At 26.1% G+C, this 19,539-nt stretch overlaps 2 long non-coding RNA genes across 2 annotated transcripts; one reads left to right on the forward strand and one right to left on the reverse strand.

The window, feature by feature from the left end:
* Positions 1-5,751: 5,751 nt before the first annotated feature.
* LOC127070955 (uncharacterized) lies at positions 5,752-7,949 on the reverse strand. Its single transcript, XR_007784751.1, has 3 exons — positions 6,750-7,949; positions 6,516-6,670; positions 5,752-6,422 (listed from the first exon to the last, which is right to left on the reverse strand). It is a non-coding gene; the product is annotated as an uncharacterized LOC127070955 (long non-coding RNA).
* A 9,010-nt stretch (positions 7,950-16,959) lies between these two features.
* On the forward strand, positions 16,960-18,487 carry LOC127070956 (uncharacterized). Its single transcript, XR_007784752.1, has 3 exons — positions 16,960-17,503; positions 18,010-18,088; positions 18,174-18,487. It is a non-coding gene; the product is annotated as an uncharacterized LOC127070956 (long non-coding RNA).
* The last annotated feature ends 1,052 nt before the right edge of the window (positions 18,488-19,539 follow it).

The following is a 19,539-nucleotide window of genomic DNA, read 5'->3' on the forward strand; positions in this document are numbered from 1 at the left end:
GACTGAACTATTATGTGTGAATTGATCTTTTCTAACTTGTGATCTTTTGTTTATGGATAAACGAGATTTTTTATCTTTCTGCCCATTCCCGTCTCATTTTATGCTCTCTTTATGTTCATAGACTACAATCCATTCAATTTGACTGATAATATACCGAACTACCATGTGTGAATATGAATGACTAAAACTAAATTAAAATATGTGTACCGATTTTAACGAATTATTTAAAAATAATAATATACGATATATATATGTGATGACGGTAAGAGATTACACGAAACTTAGAAAAGATCCAAAAGATTTAGCACATAGTGGGTGAAACGATCACCATTATCAACATGCGACTTAATTTGACTTCTAAAATTCAGGATTTTTCGTTTTCGTTTTAAGAAATAAAATGTTGTACTCGTCCTTCCTTTTTCTATTTTCTTCTTTCTAACTTTAACATTTCCATGTAAGCTGTATTTGGACAGGATTTCTGACCTTGACCATACTTATTTTCCACTTTTCTTTAAATTTCTTTTTTTTCATTTAATCCTCCAGTTTTCTTTACTTCTCTCTGATTGGACGATCCCAGATCGGAAAAAATGTATCTATGATAGATTTTAAATATAGAACATTAAAAGGATGTATTATATATTATGAATATCAAAATTTCTAAATAATTCCTAAGCGAATCAGTATTTCAAATAAATCAAATAAATGATTAGTATTTATAATAAATTATCAATAATATAATATAATAATATAAATATCAGTAATATAAGTGATTAACCCTTGATGATAAACATTGACACAATCCTGATACTGAATTAATCATACTGATCAAAATATTCATATATACCAATCATTTATTTTATAAAACTTTTGCTACAAATTAATTAAAATACTGACTGGATAAATAAAAATGATTTTCACTACTTTCCAATCCTTAATAAACTATATTCATGGTAACAGAAGGTCGTGTAACCAAAAGTTAATTAAAATGAAAAGTCTTAAGGTGGGGGAAGAATTTTAGAGACGAGAATAGTTAGACTTAGGACAGATCGGGATCACGTAGTCCGTATGTATACGATTCGTATGACTGTGTATACGATTATACAAAATACAGTTTTTATACAATTATAATATTAAAGATAGTGATGATAACGATGATAATAATAATAGTAGTAATAATAATAATAATAATAATAATAATAATAATAATAATAATAATAATAATAATAATAATAATAATAATAATAATAATAATAATAATAATAATAATAATAATAATAATAATAATAATAATAATAATAATAATAATAATAATGATAATGATAGTGTGAGTGTGGTAGAAGAAAATAACACCTGAAACTTGAAAAAAAATTATATAGCCTCTTATTAGTCTGTTATCATTTTTTTATATTTACTTACATATATTTATTTATTTATATATATGCTTCTTTTATTTTATTTTATTTTATTTTATATCTTTTTTTATTAATACCTGTAAAATATATAATATATATTTTATTATATACCTGTAACATAATATAACTTACAAACTATGTTTATCAAGTGTTCGTCGCAAATAATTTTTGTACAACAAAATTATCATCCTCGTTTAAGTTTTTTAGATTAATAATCTTGTTCAGACGGAAGTTCCTTGCGATTTGCGACAAATTGACGCCGTTTAAAAAGTCTAACAATAATTTAAATTATCCAAAAGATTTTTTGGAATTTCAAGTGCATGATTGTTATTAAGAATTCAGTATGTTAGATTCCATTTATGTGATCTCTTTTTGCCAGCAAATAAAAGCTGTAAATTTGAGAATTTGTTTCTTGTTATGTTTTGGAACGAATTTGAGTCACCTTATCTCATAAATTATTTTGAAGAGGACTTTCGATACATATTGTGAACAACGATTTTAATGTTTTTCTGTTTGTGCATCTGCTTATTTGTCGAACATAAAGTCTTTCCTCTATTTACCGAAAGATTTACTATACGCAGTCAATATTTTCTTTCGCTGAATTTTTTTGTTAGTTTTTGAGTTTACTATAGTTCTTTTATTTACTAAGCTATGTGAGATTTCGTTCTCCCCGATAAACAATACATTAGATTTCTGCTTATCAAGTAAATCTACTTGTTCTAAACTTCCTATTGATAGATCTTTCATTTTTTTTTCGTTCGAATTTAACATATAAATATATTCCGACGTTATTTTTAACTAATGCTTCTTCTACATACATGCAGTTCGAATTTTATTTGTGAAACAATATTCGATGTTCTTAGGTTTCTTTTTTCTAATTTTACGTATATCACCTTTTCTTTATCCTCACCGATATTGTTTATTTTTAGTTTTCTAATACATATTAAATTATTATTTATTATCAAATTGTTATCTCTAGATGCTAATTTTATAAATTTATTATCTTTAATACCATTTTGTTTTATCGAAAATTAATTCGGCATGATAAGAAATATGTCGTTATTGTGTTTAATATTGTTAACGATAATAATTGTTTGCACTAATGATGTCATTGTTTTAGATGTAATGCCTGTTTTTTGAAACATTCACTAATTCGGTAGCACTTTGTTTAATTAGATTTACTTTGTACTTGTGTCTACTAAAAATTTTAATTGTGAATTTTTAAATTTATTGCGTAAAAAAGAAAATCAATATCCGATAGTTATATTGTGTATTTTCTGAAAGATCACGAATTAATGTTATCATTATATTATTATTAATTGTTACATAATTTTGTAAAACACATATTATCACACGTTAACTTTTAAAAAAGTTTGCCTTAAATACCGGTTTCTTCTATTGGAAATGTATTTGGAACAATGTGAAAGGTATGTTCGTTGATATTTATAAATACCATATTTCTTATGAAGGATTTTATTGTTGTTACTGTTATAAACGTCAATTGTATTACTTCATTTGGATTAATAATTACAATGGGTAATAAGCCTCAATTCTAACAAGATATAATTTTTTTCTAATATCTATTAACTCTGTTTCCTTATTTTGAAATTGTTTGGATTGTATAATTATACTTGTAATTATTATTTAAATATCGTTTTAATTTAATTTCCATTTATAAACTTATTATTTTATAAAATTAATTTCTTTTTTCAATGGAAATTATACCATTGTAATTTCTTTATCATAAACCGTAGATCGTGTAGAATTCAGTTTCTGTATTTCGAAATGGTGTCATCGGTAATGAGTAAATACATCGTATATATCCGTGGGAAAAGCATTGGCTCCATGAATTCATGACATCTTATCAGGAGAAAGGAAAACAAACAGGAAGATAGATAAAGGACGTTGAGGTCCACATCTTCATGAACATGTTCTCCGTTGCAATTCTTCTACTGTCGGTCACTTTGTTTAATCCTATGTAATTCTCACTTTATGATAATATCGAGAATCAGAAAAATACAAAGGCTAATACAGAAATATAACAATATTGCTAGATAAGCAGCTACTTTTAATATTTATTGAGTGTCAATGTTAGTAAAATTCCTTTTACTATTAATTTCAAATTTGTGAGAAAATATACATACACGAGACAAGACAATATACATCGACGAGTTGTAACGTAATCTTCGCATTAATGAATTCATGTATAAGATAACTATGCCATGAATGCTCAAAAAGGAAAAACTAAATTTGCCAATTGAAGCCTTGTAAACTGATTTCAGATTACATTAAAGAAATTTGTGTATTGATAAATCTATATATTTGACAGATATGTATATTTCAAAGATTATAATTAAAATTAATCATTTATTATATAATGGAAATATGTAACAACGGTCGATAAACTAGATTGCGTTTACATCAATATTAAATAATGTAAATTTATTTTTTATCTTCAGAGTGTTCGTATACAGTACATTTTTTAACAATAATTTTAAAAAATCAATTTATAATGTGCACGTATTATTTATACAAAGTAATAATAGGAACGATTATTTATTAGATGATTTATTCAGTAATATTGAAAATTAATTACTGAAATATTCTCTATTTTGGATTAGATAGTGCAAGTTAAAGTTATCGAGGGAAATTATGTACATATTTGCAGTCGGTAAAATATTCCGTGATAATAACTACTTTATAAATTTCTCTGAAGAATGTAATGATATTTCGATGCTCATTAAAATAATATTTCGACCATCAATTAGAAGAAATTATTAACTAATGTTGAATTAAAATCCTTCGGTAAGAATCACTGTTGTGAAATTATATATTTTTCACGTTGGATACGTGCAGACATTACACAATTACACAATTACAGTAACTAGTAGTTACAATGAAAAAGATAGCTTTATTAGTATAAAATACTAATACTTTTATTTTCTTTTAAATTTATATATATTTAATTGTTTTTGTCGAATTTTTCTCTCTACTTATTTCATTCAACGTTAAATATATTTCATTCCTTTAAATAGTTGAGTCCTTACGTGACACTTTGACTAGTTTTGCTGTTAACAGTTTTTGTACGATTTAAAATGCCAAACATTTCATCCCCACGTCTAAAATATGAAGTTAAATTATTGTGACCCAGACATAGCCCAGACGCAACTCAACAATATATAAACGGACTTGCTCGGTCAATCATAGTTGGTTTTTGATAGAAACATTTATTCAAAGAAAACAAAGCATTGTCAAAAACTCCAAAAAGTTTTCTCCTCGCTTAAACCTTCATCTTTTAAAATAAAATATTGTCTATTAATATCTTTCAAGAATTACTCTTGGACTCACTGTTCATGTAAATCATTATAAAATTAATATATAATATACATTAATAGATTCAGTATATTAATAGTCCCAGTCTCAATATATATATATATATATATATATATATATATATATATATATATATATATATATATATATATAATTTCAAAGAATAAATTTTTCATATCCACATAGTCTGTTATTGTCTTTAGAAACTTTGTATATCTTGTTTGAAAACATCTAACATCTGTTTCATTTCCCCCATCCTTTGTTTGGGGGTGTCATGCTCCTTCGATTTCTCATAGGCTGAACCTCCTCGAAAAATTGTAAACACAATTTGAGTTCTCCCACCACATTTTTCTACTGCGTTCCTAATCGATAGAACTACGATCGAATCGTTCCTTGTTGCTATGGTGAAATTCTCTTACTCTTTCTCTCTTCCATTTTTTGACCCACATCCGCGCATGCTTGTTAGGACCTACGCATTATCGAATATATGTATGTCCCACCCTGTATATACTATATATACGAATGAGAAAATTTTCCGACGGGCTAGTCGTTTCAGAAAGTATTGATATATTAAAAAAATGTTTCATTTAAATACCCCTATATATATATATAGGGAAACGAAAAATTATGTAATAGGAACGGTTAAGTCGAGTTTTGAGATTTACATATTTAAATTGGAGCAATTGTACCAAATAGAAATAATATATTCTCATTCAAAACAAGCAAAATAATCTTCCATTTTTATTAAAGGCAAGCGACGGCAAGAGTAAAATCTGAATTATAGTAAGTAAGAATGCAAAATTCAAATATTGAAGAAAGCAACTTCTAATAAGAAAATAAAATTAAATAAAGAGTAGGATCAACTGCAGAGTTCTAATCAATAATTATTAAAAAAAAAAATTGCTAAAGTAATTAATACCATTTATATAATTAAAACAAATAACAGATCCTTTATAAAAAAAATTTCTGATAAAAAATCAGAATTAAATGAAGTAAACGATCAACCTCAGAGATCTATCTTAGTTATTATTAAAAAAAAAAATATGAGACAATTCAACACTTAAAATGTATATATATATTTTTTTTAATTTTCACATTCTGACTAATTATTGTCTCTGTCTCCTTTGTTCCCTTCGATTTTTTTTCACAATCTTGGGGTTTATTTATTTTCACATATACGCATCCTAAATATCTTTGTACTTTATGTGTTTTACATCACGCATATATTTTTCTTTTCCTTCCTTTTAGAAATATATAATTTTATAGAATTACTTCTTTTTTTTCAATGGAGATTATTCTTGTATTTATTCCTTTGTTGTATTTTCCTTTTGATAATCTATTAATTTCTTTTTTAATATTTCTACGATTTTGAGAGCACAGAATTTCTTGTTCCTGTGTAGGAAACACTTAGGGTATTTATTATTGTTCAATTCCGTGGAAATCAGATATTGAATTTTATCTTCCACGTTCAATATTTTTATTCGTTTTTCCAATAAGAGTCTGCTATGCTTCGCTGATAGAAATTCGTACAGCCATTGAATTTTTTTAGTCCCATTCATGTAAATATTTAAAACACTACTTCAGCATATCAAATGCTGCTCAAAAATCTTATATCTTAAGTTATAATTAACGAATCCGTCGTTCCATTCCAGGCCATGATGGTTATCTGTTAACCATCTATAAAATATAATTATTGTATTATTTATTATTTAATTATTTATATAAAGAACAAATTTATAATGGAATAAAATAAAAGATTAGTTTACGTACCTTACTCCTATTCGTAATAAATATCTTTCGTAATAACTAGTCTACGTTGAATGGTGATAGAAAAAAATAATTCGCTATCTGATTATCTGTCATATCACAATAAGCAAATTCTTTCAATAAGAATAAGTTATTTTCTATTTTAAAGTTTTCCAAATCTACAAATAATATATGTATGTAAAGTGGAATAATAATTGAATAATAAACGAATGATTATTGGATCTTTGTTATACTTACAGTTAACCTCGTATCCACCATATTTCCAGGCCTATTTTACATATTATTACAATATTTTAGAACTATTTCCGCTAATTCACCTCTATGAAATAACACGACCATAATTATCTATTTCTTTTTTCATATTACAAAAAAAAAACAGGTTTTGCTCCGTAGAAGAATAAACGAATATTAGATCGATACGTGCGGTAACTGTTTATTTCACTAAGCATTATTCTCATACGAATATTTGACCTAAAAGCTGAATACTATAAATATTTAATATTGTCTTTTAGTATTAAGCGCAACATCTCACGTTCTAACTATCGCTGTTTTTGTCCTTCGTATCCGTTTACATCTTCCCTCGTCCTCTTGTTGCTATCGACTATTTCATCACTATTGATACTTGTTTCTCGTCGACTTCATAAACGCCACAATATTGCGCCCTCTTTTGTTCCTCTCGATACCCATAAGTATTTTCTGCCTTAATTTCGTTTACTATCTTCTAAATCTTAACTTATATCTTCAATTTATTTCTTGCAATATTATTATAATACCCTTTATATCCCTTTAATTCGTATTTATCAAACAGATAGAAAAATACCCTCGGATATTATTTTGATTTCATTTTATCACGCATTCGGTTAATTGATTGATAAAAATAAATAAAAAAAGGATAAGTATATAAATAAATGGATATAGATATCATTTCTCTTTCGTATTTATTTATTACGTTATTTTATTCAATTTCATAACTCACATGATTGAAAAAGAAAAAAAATTATGAATTTCTAAAAATCCGGAGAAAATAAAAAAAAAGATTCCAGAAAACGAATTCAAGTACCTATAAGATATGGATATTCCATTCACCCTATTAATTCACTTAATCATTAATCAATTAATTCACCTTTTAGTCGAAGATTCTATTAAAACGGATTTTAGCTTATTTATTCCTTAAAAGCAAGAAAACACGATTAATTATATCTTAATAATTATAAGTCAAAATCATATGATTCTACGTTCTATCTTTAGTCTTCTCATATCATTACTCACTGAATCTAACGTAGAAGACTACTACTTGTAGAATTAAATCTGCTATGAAAGTTGGAATCTCAAAAAATAAATGATGAATCTAATTTCGCGACAGTACAGGATCGTGTCGTCATCGTCATTTACATATGCGAATAAGTGAAGCAGGACTGCATTATTATCAAATTTTTTCAACGCGTAACCACGGCGTACATCACTCGTGAACTTGAAATCATTATGACTATTGCGTCGTCATAAACCGAAGATCGTGTAAAATTCAGTTTCTGTATTTCGAAATGGTGTCGTCGGTAATGAGTAAATACATCGTATATATCCGTGGGAAAAGCATTGGCTCCATGGAGTCATGACATCTTATCAGGAGAGAGGAGAACAAACAATAAGATAGATAAAGGGCGTTGAGGTCCAAATCTTCATGAATATGTTCTCCGTTGCAATTATTCTACTGTCGGTCACTTTGTTTAATCCTATGTAATTCTCACTTTATGATAATATCGAGAATCAGAAAAATACAAAGGCTAATACAGAAATATAACAATATTGCTAGATAAGCAGATACTTTTAATATTTATTGTGTGTCAATGTTAATAAAATTCCTTTTACTATTAATTTCAAATTTGTGAGAAAATATACATACACGAGACAAGACAATATACATCGACGAGTTGTAACGTAATCTTCGCATTAATGAATTCATGTATAAGATAACTCTGCCATGAATGCTCGAAAAGGAAAAACTAAATTTGCCAATTGAAGCCTTGTAAACTGATTTCAGATTACATTAAAGAAATTTGTGTATTGATAAATCTATATATTTGACAGATATGTATATTTCAAAGATTATAATTAAAATTAATCATTTATTATATAATGGAAATATGTAACAACGGTCGATAAACTAGATTGCGTTTACATCGATATTAAATAATGTAGATTTATTTTTTATCTTCAGAGTGTTCGTATACAGTACATTTTTTAACAATAATTTTAAAAAATCAATTTATAATGTGCACGTATTATTTATACAAAGTAATAATAGGAACGATTATTTATTAGATGATTTATTTAGTAATATTGAGAATTAATTACTGAAATATTCTCTATTTTGGATTAGATAGTGCAAGTTAAAGTTATCGAGGGAAATTATGTACATATTTGCAGTCGGTAAAATATTCCGTGATAATAACTATTTTATAAATTTCTCTGAAGAATGTAATGATATTTCGATGCTTATTAAAATGATATTTCGACCATCAATTAGAAGGAATTATTAACTAATGTTAAATTAAAATCCTTCGGTAAGAATCACTGTTGTGAAATTATATATTTTTCACGTTGGATACGTGCAGCCATTGCACAATTACACAATTACAGTAATTAGTAGTTACAATGAAAAAGATAACTTTATTAGTATAAAATACTAATACTTTTATTTTCTTTTAAATTTATATATATTTAATTGTATTTTTTGTCGAATTTTTCTCTCTACTTATTTCATTCGACGTTAAATATATTTCCTTTCTTTAAATAGTTGAGTCCTTACGTGACACTTCGACTAGTTTTGCTGTTAACAGTTTTTGTACGGTTTAAAATGCCAAACATTTCATCCCCACGTCTAAAATATGAAGTTAAATTATTGTGACCCAGACATAGCCCAGACACAACTCAACAGTAAATAAACGGACTTGCTCGGTCAATCACATTACAATTTCGATTAACTTGAATCAACACTTTTGCCGTTTGAAATAATCTTCGATTTTTATGCGAAATGATTGATTCTAAAAATTAATCTACTGTATTTTGAAGTACGCAATGAATTTCGAAAATACTCTCATGAAATTCAATATTATCTGTATTCCTATATACCCTGAAATAATAGTCACTATTTTGTTTCATCATAATTTGTATTAATAAACAAAAAGAAAACTTTTATCTATCTCTTCAATTACTTTTAATTCTCTGAAATTGAGTTAATGTGATTGAGTGTCTATCCACCATGTTTATAAATAGCATTTTATTATTTCTCTCATTCTTTTTTTTTAAGTTTTTATATGTTTTTGTGATGTTTTTTTTTTAATTTATAATATGATTATTATTAAGAAAATTAGAGGAATCAAATTATTGTCATTATTATCTCACAACAGGGACGTTAATATTTTAAACATAGTGATAAGAAATTCGTTACGATATAGTATAATACGAAAATTAGTACATAGATTTACAATAAGAAAATAATAAGATTTTGTCGAATATTTCGCAAAAAATAATTGAATATATGAATTTATGTATTAAATATTATTTTTTAAAGGAATCAAGACATATCCGTTTACTTTATACATAAACTGTACCGACAAAAGTTGATTTTTGATAGAAATATTTATTCAAAGAAAACAAAGCATTGTCAAAAACTCCAAAAAGTTTTCTCCTCGCTTAAACCTTCATCTTTTAAAATAAAATATTGTCTATTAATATCTTTCAAGAATTACTCTTGGACTCACTGTTCATGTAAATCATTATAAAATTAATATATAATATACATTAATAGATTCAGTATATTAATAGTCCCAGTCTCAATATATATATATATATATATATATATATATATATATATATATATTTTCAAAGAATAAATTTTTCATATCCACATAGTCTGTTATTGTCTTTAGAAACTTTGTATATCTTGTTTGAAAACATCTAACATCTGTTTCATTTCCCCCATCCTTTGTTTGGGGGTGTCATGCTCCTTCGATTTCTCATAGGCTGAACCTCCTCGAAAAATTGTAAACACAATTTGAGTTCTCCCACCACATTTTTCTACTGCGTTCCTAATCGATAGAACTACGATCGAATCGTTCCTTGTTGCTATGGTGAAATTCTCTTACTCTTTCTCTCTTCCATTTTTTGACCCACATCCGCGCATGCTTGTTAGGACCTACGCATTATCGAATATATGTATGTCCCACCCTGTATATACTATATATACGAATGAGAAAATTTTCCGACGGGCTAGTCGTTTCAGAAAGTATTGATATATTAAAAAAATGTTTCATTTAAATACCCCTATATATGTATATAGGGAAACGAAAAATTATGTAATAGGAACGGTTAAGTCGAGTTTTGAGATTTACATATTTAAATTGGAGCAATTGTACCAAATAGAAATAATATATTCTCATTCAAAACAAGCGAGATAATGTTCCATTTCTATTAAAGGCAAGCGACGGCAAGAGTAAAATCTGAATTATAGTAAGTAAGAATGCAAAATTCAAATATTGAAGAAAGCAACTTCTAATAAGAAAATAAAATTAAATAAAGAGTAGGATCAACTGCAGAGTTCTAATTAATAATTATTAAAAAAAAATTGCTAAAGTAATTAATACCATTTATATAATTAAAACAAATAACAGATCCTTTATAAAAAAAATTTCTGATAAAAAACCAGAATTAACTGAAGTAAACGATCTACCTCAGAGATCTATCTTAGTTATTATTAAAAAAAAAAAATATGCATTGATAAAGTAATTAATCTTATGTAGTTTCTACTATTATAAAAGCTAATTGTATTGTTTCATTTGGATTAATAATCACAACCAATAGTCTCAATTCTAACAAGACACAGTTTATTTCCAATATTTATTAACAGTATTGTTTACTCGTTTCGAATGTATAATAATGCTTATAGTAATTATTTACATATCGTTATTATTTAATATGACATTCAAATTATCAAATTCGTTTTCTTTCTTGTCGAGAGTTGAATTTTGTTTATAGTTTATTTTTATGTAACAATCTCAAACTTTTATGACCCTGAATTTTGTAGTATACACGGAATTTCTTCTCTCTCGCTATTAAAGTTCTACGCTTATTGATTGCGTGTTATATACGAGTAGAAAATTAATAAAAACATTTCATAGTATATGTTCTGTATGTAGATATATGATAGATATATCTGTTTCTTCGTAGGCAGTTTGGGCATTATTTCTGATCCCTTGAGTTCTTTTGTGCTACTTCCTTTTGCCTGAATATAATAAAAGTGTTCGATCGGTACTTTGGATTCTGTGTATCATACCGTTTCCACACGACGGAACGAAGTTCAATATTCCACGTATATTCGTCGAAGGCGACAATTTTTCGAACATAATATTTGTTAAAGTAATGAAAAAGAGAATAGAGTATAAGAAATTAGATAAATTCTAATTAAATATAGTAATTAAATAAAGTTCAAATTACAATACAAACGCTTAGAAAAATCTCAACATTACGTATGAATTCATACATTTTTTGACTGTTTTTGAGATACTAAACCAGTAAGTTCGCTACAGTCTTTCATAGAAGTGTGTTTACCAATCAATTCTAATTATTTGTAATACTTGTCATCGACATGGTAGATATATAATTTAATAATTTACTAATTATAAGAATTATTATATAAATATAAACAAGTATTTTTCGTAAAAGTTTTTGTAAAATCTATTCTGCGATTTTTAAAGACGTATTAAACTTCGTTGTATAACATTTTTACGAAATAATCGACACTATGTTCTATACATACATACATACATACATACATACATACATACATACATACATACATACATACATACATACATACATACATACATATATACATACATACATATATATATATATTTATATATTTATATATTTGTATTAATTAATAATTGAATGTTTGTTTATTAGAATAATAAGAAAATAATTATAAATGTTTTCAACAAAAGAACAAAATTATCTAATACTTACGATAAAACAAAAAATTGATGCATTACATTCTTAGTATAAAGAAATATATGCTCGGCTTCATGATTATTACGATTCAAATGAAGAATATCTTAAAACATTTATAAAATTTATCTACATATGTGTGTATATAGATAAATTTATAAAAACTCTTCAAAAAATAAATGTATGGATTATAAACATTAATTCCGTTCATATTCTTTTAATCTTTTCTTTAAATTACACAAGTACTTATAATGATTTATATGAGGATTAAATTAAGTAGTAGGAGAAACTATTATTAAGATCATGTATTAGAAATATTAAAATATTTTATTTTATCTTATTCTTCTAGAAAATTACAATGATAATTAATCATTACAATAATATAATAAAGTTAGGGAAGGATGACAATGAGGAACTACATGAAGCTTGTATCTTTCCTGAAGTTAAACAGCTACTGGAAATTTTTCTGATAAGTAATTAAATAATTTTATAATTTGAAACAGTCTTTACTGATATGTACATTTTGAAATATCTCGTCGCTGTACAGTTCCAAAAGAGATGAATTTCATAAAAATTTTCTCTCTATTTCGGCTTGATTCGTATTTCAAAAAGTTTGTGTATTCCATACTATTATTACTATGCTATTATTACGCTACTATTATTACCAATTTGAAACAATTGAAAAATCAATTTCAGAATAGAGATTGTAATTTTTTACCCTTTTTACCCCAATGAAAAAAATCATCGGTGTTCATCATTTATACATAAAATAACGCATTCCTTAATTTCACTAATTATAAAGTTGCTTTGAGAAAGTTGTAAATACGGTTAGCCTTAATTTTTGAGACAATATCAACACATATTCATCTTAATATGTATATGTATTTTTTTTTTAATTTTCACATTCTGACTAATTATTGTCTCTGTCTCCTTTGTTCCTTCCGATTTTTTTTTAACAATCTTGGGGGTTATTTATTTTCACATATACTCATTTTAAATATTTTTGTACTTTATTTGTTTTATAACACGCATATATTTTTCTTTTCCTTCCTTTTAGAAATATATAATTTTATAAAATTACTTTCTTTCTTTCAACGGAGATTATTTTTGTATTTATTCCTTTGTTGTATTTTCCTTTTGATAATCTATTAATTTCTTTTTTAATATTTGTACGATTTTGAGAGCACAGAATTTCTTGTTCCTGTGTAGGAAACACTTAGGGTATTCATTATTGTCCAATTCCGTGGAAATCAGATATTGAATTTCATCTTCCATGTTCAATATTTTTATTCGTTTTTCCAATAAGAGTCTGCTATGCTTCTCTGACAGAAAATCGTACAGCCATTGAATTTTTTCAGTTCCCTTCATATAAATATTTAAAACACTACTTGAGCATATCAAATGCTGCTCAAAAATCTTATATTTTAACTTATAATTAATGAATCCGTCGTTCCATTCCAGGCCATGATGGTTATCTGTTAACCATCTATAAAATATGATTATTTTATTATTTATTATTTAATTATTTATATAAAAACAAATTTATAATTAAATTAATAAAAATATAATGAATATAATGAATATAAGGAATAAAATGAAAGATTAGTTTACGTACCTTACTCCTATTTCGTCTTTTCGTGATAATTGATCTTTGTGGAATGGTGGTAGAAAAACATAATTTGCCACAAGATTATCTGTCATATCACAGATAGCAAATTCTTTTAATACAAATAAATTGTTTTGTATTTTAAAGCCTTGTAAATCTACAAAGACGGTTTTTTCGGTAGAACAAATAATTGCTCTAGACGTATCTGTAGTATAAATGCATCGTCTAAATCTTTTGGACATAATATTTCGTTTTATCTGCCCTGTTGGAGTGTATTCCGGATGCTGTATAAATTCGTCTCCGAATATATATAGTAGATAGTTCTTAAACGTCAAGTGTATACTTTCGAATAGTGTAGTTAGATCGAGTGACGAAATGTATCTACTGTGGTTTTTGGGAAATGTGGGTAAGAAATGTCTGTGGAGGAAAAATGGGAAAAAGAAAAAGAAAAGGCGTGACCTTTGGAAAGTGGGGATAGGCACTTGCGTCTGCGTAATATTCAACCATATAATGTGTGATAATGATAGCAATAACAGTAATAATAATGAACATGATGAATATAATAATTATATAATAATTTTGATAAGAAAAATAATAAATAATAATGTCTATAGGGAATGTGCAGTAACAATTGAATAACGAATAGTTATTGATTTGTGTTACACTTACAGTTCGCCTTTTATCTGTTATACTTTATATGTTACTGTAATATTCTAGAATCATATGTCCATTAATATACATTTATGAAAATACAAGAGAACGATAAGCCATTTCTTTTTACACGTTATTTTAATATTCTTTGCATCCTTATGATTAGTATTTATAATGGAGACAGAAAAATAACTTTGGATAAAATCTTTGTCTTTATTTTATCAGATTTTCGGTTAATAAAATACTCTATTGATAAAAATAGATAAAAAAAAGATAAATGCATAAATAAATGGATATAGATATCATTTCTCTTTCGTATTTATTTATTACGTTATTTTGTCAGATTTCACAACTCGCGTAATTGAAAATGGAAAAAAGTATGGATTTCTAAAAGGTGAAAAAGAAATAAAAAAAAATTCCAAAAGAACGAGTTCCAAAGACTCACGGAGTTTTCTTACTTTACTATTGTTGCTTGGTATATATATAGGTTTCACTCGTAGATGAAGCACTAGGAAGGGATAAGTTGCTAATGGCACGAATAGAAGATCAATAAACTCCAACAGCTTTCATAATTTATATAAATGGTTGTGGGCTTTATTTAATTATTAATCCGTATAGAACAAAAATAAAACGAGAAAAAATTAAAGATATTGCGAAAAGAAAAAACGAATAATGATAAGAAAGAAAAATTAAAAATTTAAGTTAAATTTATCACTCCACGGAATAATCGTACTTGACTAATGATTATAGAAATAACATATATTTTCCTGGAAATTTTATATTTATTATAAAAAAAATTTAATATTCCGTTAAATAAGAATTCAGTATAGATTACAGTATAGATATATAATTTAAATAATATTAACATTAGAAAGTATTTGTTAATTATATCGATTTTTTCGCATATTTTAGATCGTTTAAAGAAGTGAGGATATGTTTCAGACCAATTGTTAAAATCGTTCATAATTATACGCGCTATCAACGAATCAACAGCAGTGAATGTACCTCTACACGTTTGTAACATTTTATAGACAAAATAAAACGAGAAATGGACGTAATGCACGAGATCGAGTAGCAAAGAACGTAAGTAAAAAGAATATTAAGGATACTTCATCTGAGAAAACAAAAAATGATTATGTATGTATAACAAAGAAAAGGGAAAAGAATCCTTTAAATTATATGTATATTCAAAATAAGGTAGTCATAATTTCTTTCTATTCGTTAATAAATGTAAGTTAACATCGGATTCTATGGTTTCACCATCACTTGAACACGATATAGAAAACGTAATATTATTTGGTTCTATAAACTTTATTCTCTCGGAACATATACACATAGATATAAATGTAACGAAAATGGATTGTAAAGGTAATAAGAACAATCAATTCTATAGATATTATTGAGAATCTTGATAAGTAAGATAATTAAATCGTTAGCAACGAAACTCATTCGTATAATTTCGATGCAAATGTTTCTTTAGAAAACAATGAGAGAATACAAATTTTAATACAAGAAGATGTAACAGGTCTGTTTGTTAAATTAAAATAAAACAAATATATTTTATATTTTGGCATTGGATCAGTGTTTTAAAACATTAAGTCAGTGTTTGAAATAAATACGTCATATTTATAATAATCTAATTTCGTGGCAGTACAAAATCGTTGTCGTCATCGTCATTTACATATGCGAATAAATGAAGCAGGACTGCATTATTATCAAATTGTTTCAACGCTTAACCACGGCGTACATCACTCGTGAAATCGAAATCATTATGACTAATGCGTCGGCATTAACCGAAGATCATGTAAAATTCAGTTTCTGTATTTCGAAATGGTGTCGTCGGTAATGAGTAAATACATCGTATATATCAATGGGAAAAGCATTGGCTCCATGGAGTCATGACATCTTATCAGGAGAGAAGATCTTAACAAGCAAGAAGATAGATAAAGAACGTTGAGGTTCACATCTTCATGTGGGAGCATGTTCTCCGTTGCAATTATTCTACTGCCGGTCATTTTGTATAATCATGTGTAATTCTCACTTTATGATAATATCGAGAATCACAAAAATACAATGGCTAATACAGAAATATAACGATATTGCCAGATAAGCAAATACTAAGAAAGAAATAAAGTTCGGTAGAAGGACGCGCGATGGCGACACATTAGGTGTCAGTTGCAATCGTCATATGGGAAAGAAATTGAAATTACTAAACTTCTTCTATTATAAATGTTGCTATCCTATTTTATAGTTTTAATAAAATATGTGTAAAAACAAAAAGTGAATAACTTTGGCATATGAAACATTCGTAACTATTAATCAAAAGGCTAAAAAGTTGATGTTATATTTGTAATTTGCAATTGAATTATTAAGTTATTTTATAACTATGGAAAAAAAAAGAAATGTGCAAAAATAAATGAGAAAATGATAAATATAGATCAAGCGAAGAAAGAATATGCTAAAGCAAAAAAAGAATGAATAAAGGACAGAAAAGGAAACCATTTGCTTAACAATATTCAATGTATAATGTTATTTAATTATAATGTTTTGAAGGAATCTTCTGGAATTTATTCTTAATGAGATAAACATAAACTACAGTCCAGGCCAAAAAATATAAATTAGTGGAAAAAAGTAAAAGTTTACTACTTAGAAACTATTAAAAAGCTACTTTTGATAATTATATTACCATGTTGAAACTGTGATACTATAGCAAGTATGTATTAATAAGGTAATTATTAAGAACGAAAGTACAATAGAACAAGAAGAATATATAAATTATTTATCTAGGATAATTTTTTATAGTTATGTTTTATTAAAACTTGAAAATAAATTATATTAGCAGTTTGTAATGTTTAGTATTGGTATAATATAGATACCAAAGGCAAAATTTAATTTCTTAAAATTTTGATAGTAATCATATAAAAATTTTTTTTATTTTAATTGAATTTTGTGCATTTTTTAATATGCAGAAAATTTTATTACCGATTTCTTTGATTCTGATTGAAAGACAATTTATGATATTATTGTAAATTTTGCAATTGCTTTAGCTATTTGTATAAATCTATCACCGAAATAGAAAATAATATTATTTTTAGATTCAGTTAGTATTTGGATAAAGAACGATAGATTTTAAGGATGAAAATATGATAATTAAAAAAATTAGAATGGTATATGTTGAGATGTCAAAATATTTTTGTAAAATAATTTTTTAATGTACCCTCATATTATTTTTAGGATTATAACTAGTGTTACTACATGGTTGCAAACATTATTATTGAGATATTGGAATCTATTTGTAAAACACAATAATGCTGTAAGTATAATTTACTTCAAAAATTGGGATATCCAATATATGATAACAGAACTGAAATTAATAATATTTTTTTTAATTATGATAGTCTAGCAGTACATCAGAGCAATCAAGAGTACATAAGAATTAAGAATGTAGTTACCTGAAATTTTGAATAGATGAGAATTTGGAAGAATTTTTGGAGAGAGCCGCAATAAAAGTCTGTCGAATCACTCATTCAACTCTTAATTTGGTATTTCTTGACACTGAAAAACAAGCAAAATCGAATAAATGATTTCAATTGTAATAAGTATCTTTGAAATATTTTGTATGTCATCATATGGTGTTATCAATTATATTAATAAGCCAATGTATTGAAATTAAATAATATTTTATATGAAATTAAATAATATTTTATACAAATAGTCAGCGAAATTAACTAACTTTGACATAACTTAGTGAATCTTATAACTTTTATGACTTTATATCATCTGTTTATATTCTCTTATTATCTCTTATGAATTCATATTTTCTTTTGATTTTGATAATCAAAGCCTTATTCTAAAGATAAAGATTTTCTGCAGGAAATAGTCGTTTTAGATTTTTAAAAATTATTATTTTCTTTGCGAAAATCATGCCTAAAAAATAAATAATATTTGAAAGTAATTTTCATACAAATAAAAGCCTATTAGAAAAAACAGAAGCAATAATCTTGTGTAAGAAAGCTTTATTCGTCGGTTGACTCATTGATTATAAAAATCAAATAAAAATTGCAATCAGGAGAATTTATGGCGTAGAGCTCTGCAATACTGTTACATGGATTACTGTTATACGGATTTCATACAATTATGGTTGTATCGATATTGGTTGTTCCGCAATCAAGAAAATGATGTACACAATTTTTTTTTATCCCATTATTTTGAAGAAACGAATAAGGCTGTTCATCATCTTTCGCTTGAAACGTTTGTAACTTCAGCGTCAGCTATGAGCAAAATATAAACTACGAAACAATCAGGGAACACTATCCCCTAATTGAGCATTCATCGTATCAGTGTATAAGCTTGTGATTATCCTCTCCCATGCGTATATAATAATTTCGTATGTATTAGAATAAGTAGTTTTCACATTTTTCAATCTCTTATTTGTACATATATCTTTTTTTGTTGATAGCGTGCGTCTCCCAGTGACTCGTGCTAAAAACGACGTCGGTACACATTTGTTTCACAATAAATGCATAGAAAATAATAAATATAATTGATTATATTTATTAATTTATAATTGATAAAAAAAAAAAATATAAAAATTTATGTATAAATTTACAACAAAAACTAAAATTTTGTGGAATGTTTTTTTAAAAATAATTATATATTATATCATTTTTAATACAAATTAAAACAGATCTCCCAGCGCTTTTTTTATGTGGTTTCTCCTGTAGGGCTAATTCACTCCATGCTACTTCATTTTATTATATATAA

Source organism: Vespula vulgaris, chromosome 20 (assembly GCF_905475345.1).
Source record: "Vespula vulgaris chromosome 20, iyVesVulg1.1, whole genome shotgun sequence".
In the NCBI taxonomy this organism is placed as follows: Eukaryota; Metazoa; Arthropoda; class Insecta; order Hymenoptera; family Vespidae; genus Vespula; species Vespula vulgaris.